General features: G+C 47.4%; 1 protein-coding gene and 1 pseudogene across 2 annotated transcripts in view; one reads left to right on the plus strand and one right to left on the minus strand.

The window, feature by feature from the left end:
- The window catches only part of RAD51B (RAD51 paralog B), a 735,346-nt gene that overhangs the window by 42,005 nt on the left and 678,469 nt on the right, over positions 1–14,872 (minus strand). The window lies entirely within an intron of this gene.
- Positions 3,361–4,673, plus strand: LOC121492992 (annotated as a pseudogene).

The following is a 14,872-nucleotide window of genomic DNA, read 5'->3' on the forward strand; positions in this document are numbered from 1 at the left end:
GATTCACCTTGGAGATATTGCTTAGGACATCAGCTACTCTGTGCCTCTTGCTTCATGAGTATCTGTCTATTGTGGGAAGGGCTGAGAGATTTGAATTTCCAAAATAAAATGGAGAAGAGACATGGGATAAAGAAACAGAAAGCCCATTTTCTGGCCTTTAAGATGATCTGTTTTTTAAAATAATTTTTCCCCAGGTTTTGGAATAATATATGTTTATGGAAGAAAATTTTTAAAAAATAAGAGACCAGGGTACTTGGGTGGCTCAGTTGGTTGGGCATTTGACTCTTGATTTCAGCTCAGGTAATGATCTTAGGGTCATGAGATTGAGCCCTGTGTTGGGCTCCTTGCTGGGTATGGAACCTACTTGAGATTCTCTCTCTGCCCTCCCCACACACCCACGCTCACATGTGCACTCTCACTATCTCTCAAAAAAAAAAAAAAAAAAGCCAAAAAATCAAGCCAAATCTAATTACCCAGAGATAGCACAATTAACATTTTTATGCATATTCTTCCAGTTAAAAAATATACACAGTACTAGTTTCTTACAAGACTGCTATGTTCTGTCCATACTGCTTTGTAATCTGCTTTTTCCTTTTAATGATATGTTGTGAATACTTTCCCACGAGATTAAGCCTTCTTCTAGCACATAATTCTAATAAGGGCCCACTATCCATTATACAGATGTTTGTGTAACTAATACCCTATGGGTGAACATTGAGGTTGCGTCTGTTTTTTGCTATTTTAAGTAACCCAATATACATGCTGGGACACTAACTCAGGCTGTTTCACTGTCCTGGTCTTAAGTCACGTAGTCCTTCCTTATAAGCCACTGGTCATTTTGTGAGCCAGAGAAACTACACTGGCTATTTCATAAACCTTGCTCAGAACATACGGACAAACTTGATTTACTCAAATAGATTAAGCCCTGCAAGTTCTCCTAATTCCACAGAAACACCCACCAAGATAAAAAGACAGTTGTATTTAACTCCTTTGTTCATAGATGTGCTATTTCAGACAAAACATGTTCCCTTGCTTGGCTCCCCTTTGACTCTGGTCATCTTGCGACAAGGAAGTTGAGCTTATTGTTGAGAGCAGAAGAAGCTTGCAATGAGTATGATAAGTCAGCAGAGGCACCTGGAAGTATGCATTCTAGGGTGACTCATACCTCATTCTGAATCATACTCTGCATTTAGTATTTCTGGTGTCACTCTTCTGCTTTGTTGGAGTAAATAGTCAAGAAAGGCCCAAGGATCCCAGCAAGCCAAAGGGTTAACCCAAACACTGTGCTTGACCTGGGTAGAGCGGGGTAAGGGTGTGGGGGGAGTTGAGGGGAGACTTGGCCACTGAGCAAACTCCCAGTTGAGTATTTGGGGCAGAATCTAGGCCACTGGTTCCCGGGTTCGAGAAAGTCAAGCTGCCACCTGGGGTGCTACATGTCTTCTGTTTCCATTACTGACATTTGAGCTTAGCAGGAAGTCCCAGAGGAGCTGCCAGGTGAAGGGGCAGGTGCTTCATGCTTGGGAGCTTGGTCTGGGCAGGGCGATCAGCAGAATGATGCCATCACCCCTTCTCATCCCAGTTCTCGCCCCATCCCACGTCTTCAAGGGTCAGTGGATGATGAGATCACCAAGGAGGACATTCTCATTCTAAGGCAAAGTCTAGACCCTCTTGTCATCATCTCTGAGGCCTGAGGCTTCCAGAAGAGGCTGGTAGAAGGAGAGGAGTTTGAGGGGAATGGCATAGGAACACACATGATGGCTGAAATGTGCAAAGTGTGAGAAATCAAAAATTGGCTGGGGTGGAATAGAAGCACACAGTCTCACACTCATGCACTCACTCACTCACAGTTTAATGGGGTTTCTGGGAGAGGAAACTGTGGTCTTCAATGTCTATAAGAAGTCCTGGAATGAGCTCTCAAAAGAGAGTGGGCTTGGGGAGCTGGGAGATCCCAAGATTCCCATCAGGCAAACATGTTTGTCTTACCTCCTTTCTCAGCTGCTATGATATGTCACCAAACACCCTGCCCAGCCTGACAGTCCCATGGCCACAAACAGCACCCCAGTGAGCCATTCCTTTCCCAAGCCAAGGGGTCTTCTGGAGGTTGAAAAGCATTCTTTCTGGGCTGCTCCAGCCCTGGCTGATGAGCTCAGCCATCTCCTCTTCTAGGAAAGCAGGCTGAGCTTCTAGGAAAGATTTATTGCAACAGAACATGGCTGCTTTCCACCACCTCCCTCAGCCACCCTAGTCTTTCGTCCAGGCTGGAAGCTGATGTGGGGGAAGTTTTAGAAGGGATCCTGGGAATAGATCAATATTCCTGCCCTGGGTGATTGAGGAGCCAGGCAAAGGCAGCAGCAACCCCTCTTCATGCCCACGATTGAACAATGTGATGCCATTGTTCATCTCTCTGTCCCATCAGAATTCATCTCTCCTCTTTCTTGAGGCCTACAAGGACAGGCCCTCATGGGTTCCTTTTACAGTTTTCTTCTCCCTACCAATAGGACAACTTGACCCCTACCTTATCCTTATTTTCCGGATGAGACTACTGAGCCCAGAAAGGTTCATTAATTTTCCCAAGGTCACACAGATGACAAGTAGCAGAGTGAAGATTTGAACCTGGCAGCTTGGCTTTGGAGTCCTGCCCTTAAGTCCATATTGCAGATGGTAACAAAAAAGCTCTGTTTCCATCCGTCCTTCTGCTATCCCAGATCTGACCTTGGGCCTCAGTCTGACAACAAGATTCTCTCTTGCTCCTGTGCTCAGACTCTTGCTGTAGAGACTTCTTGGTATGTTCATCTCTCTAGCATACCTTAGGATACCCTATCCTTACCATCCCTCACTTCAAGTTCTGGAATCCCACCCTAAGCTCATGCTGTTGGTCATTGTCATGGACCTTGCTGACAGATCCCAGGCAATAAGATTGATGTCTTTCTCAACTATGGGTCCCATACCCAGGCTTCTAGCACAGTGCTTAACACACAAGGAGTGTTCCATTTACATTTGCTGAAGGAAATCAATGTCTAAAGCTCTGTGCCTCAGTTTCCTCATCTGTTCAATGAAAGCATCATAGAGTTTTGTGAGAACAAATTAAATGAATCTATGTAAAGCTCTTAGAAGAGTGTCTGGCACATGGCAAGTGCATTGTAAGTGTTGGCAGTTTCTGTTGTATGTACAAGTGGAAGACCACTCTCAGGAAGACTACTCTCAGAAGCTGGGATTTGAATGCTATCTCTGCCACTTCTCACATTTACCATCTTTGGTATTTGACCTAAACTTTTCTTCCTTTTTTTTTTTTTTTTTTTTTTAAGATTTTATTTATGAGGAAGCGTCTGACAGTGGCGGCAGCAGGCGGAGACTTGCACGATGGCCCCGGACCCCTGATTCTCCACATACGACTCTACCTGCCAAATTGCACAGGAGATTGCCGAGAAAATCCAACAGTAAAATCAATATGAAAGAAATGGTGAAAATATAATCAGGCTTACCGTGACAATCAGAACTTTGTTGCAGAATCTGAAGGAAAAGATCGCCCTTTTGAAGGACTTATTGCTAAATGCTGTATCAACACATCAGATCACACAGCTTGAAGGAGACCAAAGACAGAACCTCCTGGATGAACTCATAACTCGAGAGAGACTGCTTGTGGCATCTTTTAAGAACGAGGGTGCAGAACCGGATCTCAGCAGGTCCAGCCTGATGACTGGAGGGGCTATGCCAGGAGTCCCCAACCCTTGGCTCTTTGAGGAGCCAGAGGAGGCCAGAGGTTTGGGTTTTGATGAAATCCAACAACAGCAGCAGAAGATTATCCAAGAACGGGATGCAGGCCTGGATGCTCTGTCCTCTATCATAAGCCGCCAGAAACAGATGGGGAAGGAAATTGGGAACGAACTGGATGAACAAAACAAGATAATTGATGACTTTGCCAACCTGGTGGAGAACACAGAGAGAAAGCTCTGCACCGAGACCAGGCGTGTGAACATGGTGGACAGAAAGTCAACGTCTTGCGGGATGATCATGGTGATTTTATTGCTGCTTGTGGCTATTGTGGTCGTGGCATTCTGGCCCACCAACTAGTGACAGCAAGGGAACCGCCAGCTGTGACACCTGCCGGTGATGGAGAAAAGCCCAGCACCCCAGTGGTACATGAAACTGCTCTCAATAAATCCCTCCCCAAAGCAAAAAAGAAAAAAAAGATTTTATTTATTTATTCATGAAAGATGCACAGAGAAAGGCAGAGACATAGGTAGAAGGAGAAGCAGGCTCCCTGCAGGGAGCCCGATGTGGGACTTGATCTCTGGACCCTGGGATCACGCCCTGAGCCAAAGGCAGATGCTCAACCACTGAGCCACCCAAGCATCCCTGATGTAAAATTTTCAATCCTTATTTTTCCATTAAAAAATTGCATAACAATACTTGTACCTCACAGGGTTTTTTGCAAATTAAACGAGATAATATATCCTAAGTGCCTGGCATAGAGAAAGATGTCACTAAACGATAGCCAAAAAATGATTAATTATACTATTGTGATTATTTTACAAACGAGATGCATATGGTTAAAGCATTTTGGGTCACTTAGTCGTCTTCTTTTTTTAAGATTCATCTATGATGGACATTTGGGCTGCTTCCATAGTTTGGCTATTATAAATAATGTGGCAATAAACATAAGGGTGAATGTATCTTTTCAAATTAGTGTTTTCATATTCTTTGGGTAAATACCCAGTATTGGAATTACAAGATCATATGATAATTCTACTTTTAATTTTTTGAGGATCCTCCATACTGTTTTCCACATGGCTGCACCAGTTTGTTTTCCCACCAATAGCGGATGAGGGTTCCTATTTCTCTACATCCTTGCCAACACTTGTTTCTTGTGTTTTTTATTTTAGTCATTCTGACAGATGTGAGGTGATATCACATTGTACTTTTGATTTGCATTTCCCTGATGATGAACAATGTTGAGCATCTTTTCATGTGTCTGTTGGCCATCTGTACGTCTTCTTTGGAAAAATGTCTGTTCATGTCTTCTGCCCATTTTTCATTGAGTGATTTGTTTTTTGGTGTTGAGTTGTATAAGTTCTTTGTATATTTTAGACATTAACTCTTTACCACATATGTCATTTGCAAATATTTTCTCCCATTCAGTAAGTTGCCATTTAATTTTGTTGATTATTTCTTGCACTGTACAGCAGCTTTTTATTTTGATGTAATCCCAATAGTTTATTTTTGCTTTTTTCTCCCTGCTTAGGAGATGTATCTAGAAAGAAGTTGCTAGAGTCAATGTCAGAGAAGTTACTGCTTGTGCTCTCTTCTAGGAGTTTTTTTGGTTTCAATTCTCATATTTAGGTCTTTAATACATTTTGAAATATATTTTGAATGTATTTTTGTGTATGGTTTAAGAAAGTGGTCCAGTTTCATTCTTTTGCATGTATCTATCCAGTCTTCCCAACACTATTTGTTGAAGAGACTGACTTTTCCCCATTGCATATTCTTGCCTCTTTTGTGGAAGATTAATTGGCCATATAATCATGGGCTTATTTCTGGGCTCTTTATTCTGTTCCATTGGTCTGTGTTTCTGTTTTTGTGCCAGTACTATACTGTTTTTGATCACTTCAGCTTTGTAGTATATCTTAAAATCTGGGGATGTGGGTGCCTGGGTGGCTCAATGGTTGAGGGTCTCCCTTTGGCTCAGGTCATGATCCTGGGGTCCTGGGAGTCCCGCATCGGGCTCCTCACAGGGAGCCTACTTCTCCCTCTGCATATGTCTCTGGCTCTCTGTGTCTCTCATGAATAAATAAATAAAATCTTAAAAAAAAAAATCTAGGGTTGTGATACCTCCAGGTTTTTTCTTCTTTTTTAGATTGCCTTGGCTATTTGGGGTCTTTTGTCATTCCATGCAAATTTTATGATTGTTCTAGTTCTGTGAAAAATGTTGTTGGTATTTTGATAGGGATTGCATTAAATCTGTGTATTGCTTTGGGTGGTATAGATATTTCAACAATATTTGTTCTTTTGATCCTTATCCATGAGCACAAAGTACTTTTTCATTTGTTTTTATTGTCTTCAATTTCTTTCATCAGTGGCTTATAATTTTCAGAGAACAAGTCTTTCACCTCCTTGGTTAAGGAGATCCCTCCCTTTGATATTCAAGAAACACCTCTTCACTTCTCTCTTCCTTTCCTTGAACATGCACTACAAACACACACACACACACACACACACACACACACACACACACACACATACTCACACACACACAGGAAGACATGGTACCGCTAGGGGCAAACACCCAGGGAAGAAGACTGTCAGAGCAATGGGGCTCATGGGTTGATTTGATCTTTTAGATTTGAGAGAGAGTGAGCATGAGCGGGGGGAGGGACAGACAGACAAGCTGTCTGTCTAAGCTGGGAGCCAGCCCTGGGGATCCATCCCAGAATCCTGAGATCATGACCCAAGCCAAAGTCAGATACCTTACTGACTGAGTCACCTAGGCACCCCTATGTGGATTTGATTTTAATTATCTGAGGGAACTCTGCCTATAGTATCATCATGGAGTTATTTATAGGGAAGTGTCCATGTTGGAGGGATATTCTGGAGCGATTATGATGGAAAAGCCACTTTACTGGTGAATGTGAGATAAGTAAAGCAAACAGAAAGGGGCATCCACAAGATTCAGCTGGAAGAGTGTGGCTGCTGTTCAGTATACACAGCTTCCTCGGGAGACCTTGGTATTGGAGGACTGCCATTGTCCCCCTCCTATTTCCAGGTCTTTTTCAGTCTTCCACTCCCCACTGCCCTCACACATGTCACCCTGCTATTAGAGCCCAAGCTCAATCCACTGTGGCAGCCTCCCCTAACCCACTGCAGGGAAGGTGCCATGACTCAGTTTCTAAACACAAATAGGAAACAGGGTTTTAACTTGTTTTAATAGAAAGGAGGGAGAAGGGTCATAGGTGAGATGTATACGGGGACACTGCCATGATGGGGAGAGGTGGGGACAGGGGCTGCCTGGCCCTTCTCAAGTGGGGGCAGTCATCTAGAAAGGACAGGATGGGGTTTAGCTCAGCCACCCCCCTACTGCCCCTCCAGAAAGGCTCTTCTGTGATGAGGATGTTGGAGATAGGACATTCTGAAGACTTCACCTTCCCCCATGGTCAGTATCAGAATGGCTCACTGTAGTCTGCGGTAGTTGGTAGGTAGCTCAGCTATGGCCTTACCCTGAGAGGTGAGTGCTTCATTAAACTCTTAGGTAGAAATGTTACAGGGACATGGAAAAATTAAGATTGGATGGCCCCTCAAAGGCAGTGGCGAATGTCAAGTAAGGCTGTAGGTAGTACTGACATTTAGGACTCCAGGTAGGTCTGTCTATACCTGCAGTAGGACACCCCGCACCCCCGAGGTGAAATCCAGGTCTATTTTTCAGTCTTGGGATGCAGTAAGAAGACCCGAGTTCCAGGTGCCTTTAACATAGAGAAGCCCTCAGAAGAAGACCTGAAGTCTCTAGGGTTTCTTTGCTGTGGGAACCAGACTCTGAGACAGGTGACCCCAAACCCTGCAGGGCAGGTGAACATGAATACCCTGCTATGCAGGCAAGCTGGGTGGGATTATAGGCAATGTGAGGAGCAGCCAGACTGGTTTCAAGCTTGTGACCTACCAGTGGAAGACAGATTTCATTTTGTAACAACTGTCAACTGCCCCACCTGAGCCTTTGTAGAACGGCTGGCCGAGGGAGTTTGAAGAGATACCTAGCCATTTGAGCCTCAACTGTCACTCCATCACCCAGCCCAAACCTTCCCTGACACACAGAACCTAACTAACACACAGCAAAGCTCTTCACATAGCAGGCCAGGGACTGAGGCCAGTGTGAGCTCTCAGAATCAGCATCTGGGAGGACACACCAATCGGCTGTCCTGGGGTGACCTGTGTGGGGACAGGCAGTGGATGAATGTGAGGTGAGAGTGCAGGCAGGGAAGGAGGCTCTGAAATGGGACTAAGTCTTAAGTGAAATAAATGCCAGTGCCATTAACAAATACACACCGTGAGCACAGATCTGAATGCATCTGGAGTGTGTATGTGTGTGTGTGATTTGAAGAGCTAAGGAAAAAGGGGGAAAAAATGAAAAAGAAAAAAATAATAAAAGTCCTTTCTATCCCTGTAACCATTAGAAAGAAAATGAAGTCCAAATTGCGTTCAGGGCTGCTGGGACAGAGGAAGAGAAGCAAGAATGGAAAAAACAGGCCATAAAGATGCCAGGGCTGCTTAAGCAGAAACATCTGTTGAAGTCATAAGACTCGGGCCTGGTCAGGCTTCTAACAAACCCAGGAAGAGGAGAGTCTGTGCTGGCTCAGGACGATCCTCGTCCGCCCCATGCAGGGCCCCTGGGACCCGCATACGTGCCGAGGAGATACCTTCTCCAGGGTTCTGCCTGGACCTGGCTTCCAGCAGGAGAGGAAGGGGGGAGGGGAGGCGTCCCCAGGTCAGGAGCAGTTTTGAGCATGTATTTATTTAAAGCTTTAAATTCACTGGGGTAGCCTGGTGGGCCACATGTGTCAACTCCTGCAGCTGAAAGAAAAAATGAAAGTGGGGGAGGAGAGGGTCAGTTGCTGAGCTGCACAGAATGGGGGGGGGGGAGGGGGGGCTGTGCTTGCTATTTGTAAATGGGAGACCACTTTCTTTTTTTTTTTTTTTTTTATGATAGTCATACAGAGAGAAAGAGAGAGGCAGAGACACAGGCAGAGGGAGAAGCAGGCTCCATGCCCCGGGAGCCTGATGTGGGATTCGATCCCGGGTCTCCAGGATCGCGCCCTGGGCCAAAGGCAGGCGCCAAACCGCTGCGCCACCCAGGGATCCCTGGGAGACCACTTTCTTGTTTGTGGTTTTCTGCTTAGGCCAACCGCCTAAGGCTCACCTCTTCTAACAACTACAAGAACGACAACTAGCATAGTGCCCAGACAGCGTTCTCTGTGCCATACTCTTCATAAGTATCACCTCATTTAGTCCTCCAGCTACCCATCATCCCTGGGTCCCCGGAATGGGTAGAGACTCACATGGCATCTTCAGAATTGCCATCCTAGGAGGAAACTGAGGCTGAGCCAGGTTAGACGAGCTGGCAGGTAACCAGCCAGGACATTTCAAGGAACACCCAGGAGCATTCCTGGTCTCTGCCCCCCTAAAATAATTAAAAGCAGCATCAGCTGAGCACCGTTGGGAAAGCAGCTCTGCAAACTGAGCCCAGCCTCCGTGGAGACCTCACGGCTTCAGCGGGCCCCTGTGGCTGTGTGTCCCAGGGCTCTGTTACCTCAGCACAAGGGAAGAAGAGGGAGCTATGGCTGAAGAACAGGCAACACACAACAAAGGGAGGGGCGTCAGTGCTCCTCCCCAACAAGGACCAAACGCTATCGTCTCTCAAGAAATGTAGAGATGGTAAAAGAAATGAAATCCAGACTCTGTAAGCTACTAGCTTGTGGGAAACAGTCAAAGTACCATTTATGAGGCTCCATTCCCTTTTTTTTTAATTTATTTTTTTTATTGGAGTTCAATTTGCCAACATAAAGCGTAACACCCAGTGCTCATCCCGCCAAGTGCCCCCGTCAGTGCCCATCACTCAGTCACCCCAGCCCCCCACCCACCTCCCCTTCCACCACCCCTAGTTCATTTCCCAGAGTTAGGAATCTCTCATGTTTTGTCACCCTCACTGATTTTCTCTCCTTTCCCTTTATTCCCTTTCACTAATTTTTATATTCCCCAAATGAATGATGAGGCTCCATTCCCAAGATGCTGTGTGCGTCTCCTCTTCCTAGAAGTCCCTCCTCTCGACCTGGCTCTGCCTGTCTGTTCCTTCAGCTCCTTCCCCCACCTTCATCCTGCCACAAGGACAACTCACCACCCTCCTTTCACATGGGGGGCCAGGAGAGAACTAGAGATGAAAGGGACAACTATTGGTCAGGGGTCTATGGGTCCTTTCAGAAAATACAAGTGAAACAGCAAGAGGGCCGGCTGAAGCCTCAGCTCTGTGGAAGTAGATGATATTAATGTTCCCTGAGCGATCAGCTCTGTGCTGCTAACATTTACTAGGTTGGAGCCTACTGGTGCTGGGCCCCCGCCTCCTGTCAACCCTTTATGACAGATAACATCACCTCTGCTTTACAGATGAGGGAACCGAGGCTCAGCGAGTGTGTTTCTGTGCCTAATGTCACACTGTTACTGAGTGACAGAACTGATATTAAAATCCGTGAGGTCAGAGATGGAAGCACCCGTACATTCTCTCCTGAGATCAGGTGCGTTGCAAACTCCAATGTGCCTCCAAATACCGGGCGGTCTTGTTAAAACGTATTCCCCGATTAAGGGTAAGGGCTGAGATTGCCCTGAGATTGCATACCCATGGTGATGGCCATGCGCAGGCCCCAGGACGACTTTGAGAAGCAAGGATCTGCACCCCGCAGGCTTTCTCAACCCACGCTGTCTGTGCCATCCGGGCTGGCATTTCTCTGCCTCTTCAGTGTAGATTTGCCACCAGAACAGACCGAAAAACCACCTGTGCCACCCAGTCAGCTAAAGCGATGCACCGAATTACTGCTAATCATTCCACTCCTCCCCATTACCAGGCTGAGTTGGAAAACCCCACCCCAGCTTTAGGTAAGAGAGGCTGGCAGTGCTGCTTCAGTGAGGCACAGAACCGGATGTCAGAGGACGGCTACTCCCCCAACACCCCACCCCGGGCTGGGATAGGACTTTGATATGATTCTGTATCTCGGGGGGAATCTATGTGATGAAATCTCCCCCGGTTGGCCTCTCCAACGAGCTGACAGGAATTTCCTGTTCAAACCAGCAGAGGAACTCGGGTTTGCTCCTCCAGGGCCAATCTTGGTGGGAAAAGGCACAAAAAAGCAAGAGGCAGAAGCTGCCTTTGTCTGGGTCCAGATGACTTGGGGTCCTGGTTCTGCTCCACTGGTAGCTGGGGGAGGGGGTCTTCTGTGGCTTTCTAGTTGCAGCCCTCAGGGCTGGCTCCAGGGGTCTGAGGACAGATCTTTCAGTAAGGCTGCTGTGACCTGCATTCCACAGAAAGGAGGGGTGGGGAGAGGCTCTGGCTCAGGTTTGCTCAGGAGCACAAAGACAGGCTAGAAGGACAACCCAGAAAACCCAGCCCCTGCAGCCCCCTGACATGCTCCTTCCCGTCTTTCAGCAGACATCACTGAGGGCCTCTGGCGCAGGTGCTGTGCTGACGCTGCACACGGCAGAGGCCGGGATTCCTTGGCTGTGGCCCCATGGAGCTCACAGCCAGAGGGAGCCGAGTTTTAAACAGGTCTCTGGAGTTCCATGGAGTCAGTGCTGAGAGGGGGAGTGTCTGTGGTGCAGGGGCCCAGGTGGGGGTTACAGGCTCTGGGTGCTGTTCCCTACCTGGTCACACAATCAAACAATCCAGCTTTCCTTTCTCCAAGAGAAAACCATCACCTCTTCTGGTTTACTTGCTCATTCTCACAGCCTGGCAAACATGGGTCTCCTGTCTCCTCTGGCCAGCTTCCATCTCCCCCAACACCACCCTTTTAGGATCCTCTGGACACCTTGGTGAGAAACCAAAGACCCATATGGGCTTGTACACGAGTGGGCATCTGGAACTTAGCAGCATGTTGACTGGTGAGGTCCTTCCTTGGGCACTCTGCAAAGGTTTGCCTTGGTCAAGAATAAAGGGGTGTGTGGAGGGTGAAAGGTCGGGTCAGCCAGGGAAACAGAGGAGTGGCTGGAAGTGGATGTTGCTACAGTCTGGTTACCAGGGGCTTGTTACCACCCGAACTCCAACAGTCCTGGACAAATGGCAGCCTTTGGAAGGGGACTATTGTGCCTCTCTCCCTCCTCACCAGCCTTGGAGAGTTGGGATCAGTTTTTCTCCCCCCTGAATTATCTCCTCTTCCCCAGGCAAGCGATGGGGTTGAAGGATGGGGTTTTGGAGGAGTACTGATGGCAGCAGATTCACCATTAAAGGAAAAGCCCTACATGCTGTGGATGTCTTGCAGGGCGTGATGGGGTCTACAGCAGATGAGCAGTTGCCTTGGTGACACTAATGAAAAGCAGGCGTGGGAGAGGTCCAAGAACCCCCATGGGCTGAGTTATCTACCCCTTCCACAGCTCCCCTCGCCTCCCCACCACCAGCCTCAGATCAGACTCTCCGAATATTTATAAAATCTCAACCAGAAACAGAGAAAGTCAGCCGCCCAGCCAGGCGTCTGCCCACGTCCTTCCGGAGCTGCTCGGGTGACAGTCTCCAACGTGGCTCATTATTCTAGTTTTCTTCCTTGCAGTGAGCTGGGCAACCAGACTAGGAGAGAGAAAAGAAAAAAATGTTTGCTCTGTCCTATCCTGGATGATTTTGAATCAGGGAACTTACTTGGAGTTTAGGGGCCTTATTTTGGGCAGGTCACCCTGTCCCTACCCCTAATGTCCCTGGGCCACTCCCTGCTCTTCTGTCCCCAATCTGTTTTTTGCTTGCTCCCACCCTCTGTGAAAGTGGGGCTCCAACCTAGACCCTCCACTTCATTTCTTCTTGGCTGTGTACTCAGCTCTTTCCTACTCTGACCCCCCAGCTTTCTCTTGGGAAAGTCAGAAGGGGCACTTGTTATGATGCAAATCTGGGCTTCCAAAATGAAAATGCATGGGATTATGGGGATTGGTAGCAGGAGGAGCCGGCTGCCAGCTGCCTAACGTGGTGGAGCAGGGATTGGGCTTGTTCTCTCTGGAGAAAAGGGGAGACAACAGGGAATTGGGGCTGGCCTGAAGAAACTCTGGGTGACCTCTGATAATTATATTTTTCAGCGTGTTTTTTAAAACAGATAGCAAAGAACTTGAAAAGCATAAGGTGTATAGAAGTGAGCAGCAGCTCTGGACTCTGGGCCAGCCAACAGGCAGGTGCCATTTTCCATTTGATGAGTATATCATGTGATTGTCTCTCATGACTGCCCTATCCTCCGGGTGACACAGACTTCCGTATGGAGAGGAGCAGGGATTTGTGGGCAAGCCTCAGACTGGGTCAAGGGGGTTGAATGTAATTCCAACAGGTTTAGCCTGGCTATGTTATAAAACCTTTATCTTGGTTTTACCTTTTAAAAAAAATGAAGGTTGGACTAGGTGGTCTTTAAAACCTCTTCCAGTCCCATGATCTTTATATAAGAAGCAAAGAATAATAATGTCATATGGCATGAAGTACTACCATGAATATAATTCATTTGATCAAGTGTGGGTCCAGGTGATAATACAGGTGAGAAAGCAGGAGAAGCATTAACAGAAGGCATTGGGAACCTTTCATGAGGTTGGAGCCTCAAGTGTATCTTGAAAGATAAAAGGGATTTGGACAGAAATAAGGAGAAAGTTGAGCTGGGGGTAGGTCAGCAGATGTTGGGAGCAGGGGAGGAGCCTGGAGAAGGAGGCAAGCTAGGTGGAGTCAAGGTAGGTGTTGGGAAACACTGGAAGGTAAGGGTCAATAGAAAGGGTTGGTCCAGGCCATGGGGGAGGAGTATGAGTGTAGGAGAGACAGAGGCTCTCCTGCTTCTCTGGAGATCAGTGCACCTGCTTTGAGTGACTCCCACCAACACACAGCAGTGAAGGTGGGAGGAAACCAGGTTGGTAATTGGAGGCCAGGACCCTAGGACAATGGTTCCTATGGCCTCAAGAAGGCTTTGGGGTCTGACTCCCCAGAGAGAGTCCTCTTGTCGCCTTTCTGCCAAGGAGAACAGCCAGGTGGCAGAGGCTGGTAGGGATTAGAGTCAGAGAGTGTGAGAGGAAGAAAATAAGTCCCCACTGTTTCAGGAGTGTGAGGCCATGATACCTGAATGACCCCAAGGCACGAGGTATCGGGCAGAGGCCCAACCTGGAGCATAGAGGTACTGGGCATCCTAAGGACTCTTCTAGGAAACCTCTGGTGTTTTTCCTTCTAGTTTTCACTGGCTTCCTGCACTCCCACTAGGCACTGGCCTCAGCCTAGTGATAAGAGTGACCAACACATCCGGAGTCTGGCTCTGGCTCTCCTCCTCCTAGTCACAGCCCAGGAGCCATGGGCTCAGTATTCACAGGTGTTAACAGGTTAGAAGGCCATTTCCCCAAGATCCATGCATGCCCTGCTGCTGGATCTTGCTTCGGGTATTGGGATCCTGGAGTCCCCTCCCCAGTTACCTGAGCTTAACTCCAATGCCAGGGCGGGACTTGAATCTAAGTCTTTTCTGCCAACAGGAGTGGAATGCCACTGGTGAGCATACCTGTGGACCTCAGGGGGACAAAAAAAGGATGACTTTTGGGAGTGGATGTGAGTATGTATGTGGAGCTGGGATATGTGGGCTGGGTATCACACATGTGTGCTCAAGGTGCTTCCCAGTGCCAATGGAGCTTGGGTGTGGAGCCAACCCTGGGTTGACTGCCCTCAGACCACTATGTTCCAGTGTGAAACTCCAAGAAGTCCACCAATTCTAAATTCAAATTTCACCTTAAAGATGCCATGAAGTATACTTGTCAACTTGAGAGAAGGCAACATATTGTATTTAATAGCTTGTTAGTTTAATTTGCAACTTTCAAATATTTAGACCTATAGAAGCTGGGTTGCATTTATTCTTACCTAGACCCCCAAAGTGAGAGGGCATCTACATTTCCTAACCCATTTTATAGCCTGTTCTCTGACTTACATGACACTAATGGTCACCTGGTCTCTGAAGAGCTCATGCCCTCCTGGCAAGCCTACAGGTGCCTTAGGCAAACCTGATGGGCAAAATCAATGGATCTAAGACCTTGGTGAATCCCCCCCCACCCCCCCAAAGCCAGTTCCAGAAACATAGCAGCACAGAATACAGGCCTGCAGAGATCTCTACACTCTCCCACGTGTGTTTCTCTGGCCTTGATC

The sequence above is a fragment of the Vulpes lagopus genome, chromosome 6, assembly GCF_018345385.1.
Source record: "Vulpes lagopus strain Blue_001 chromosome 6, ASM1834538v1, whole genome shotgun sequence".
Classification (NCBI taxonomy): Eukaryota; Metazoa; Chordata; class Mammalia; order Carnivora; family Canidae; genus Vulpes; species Vulpes lagopus.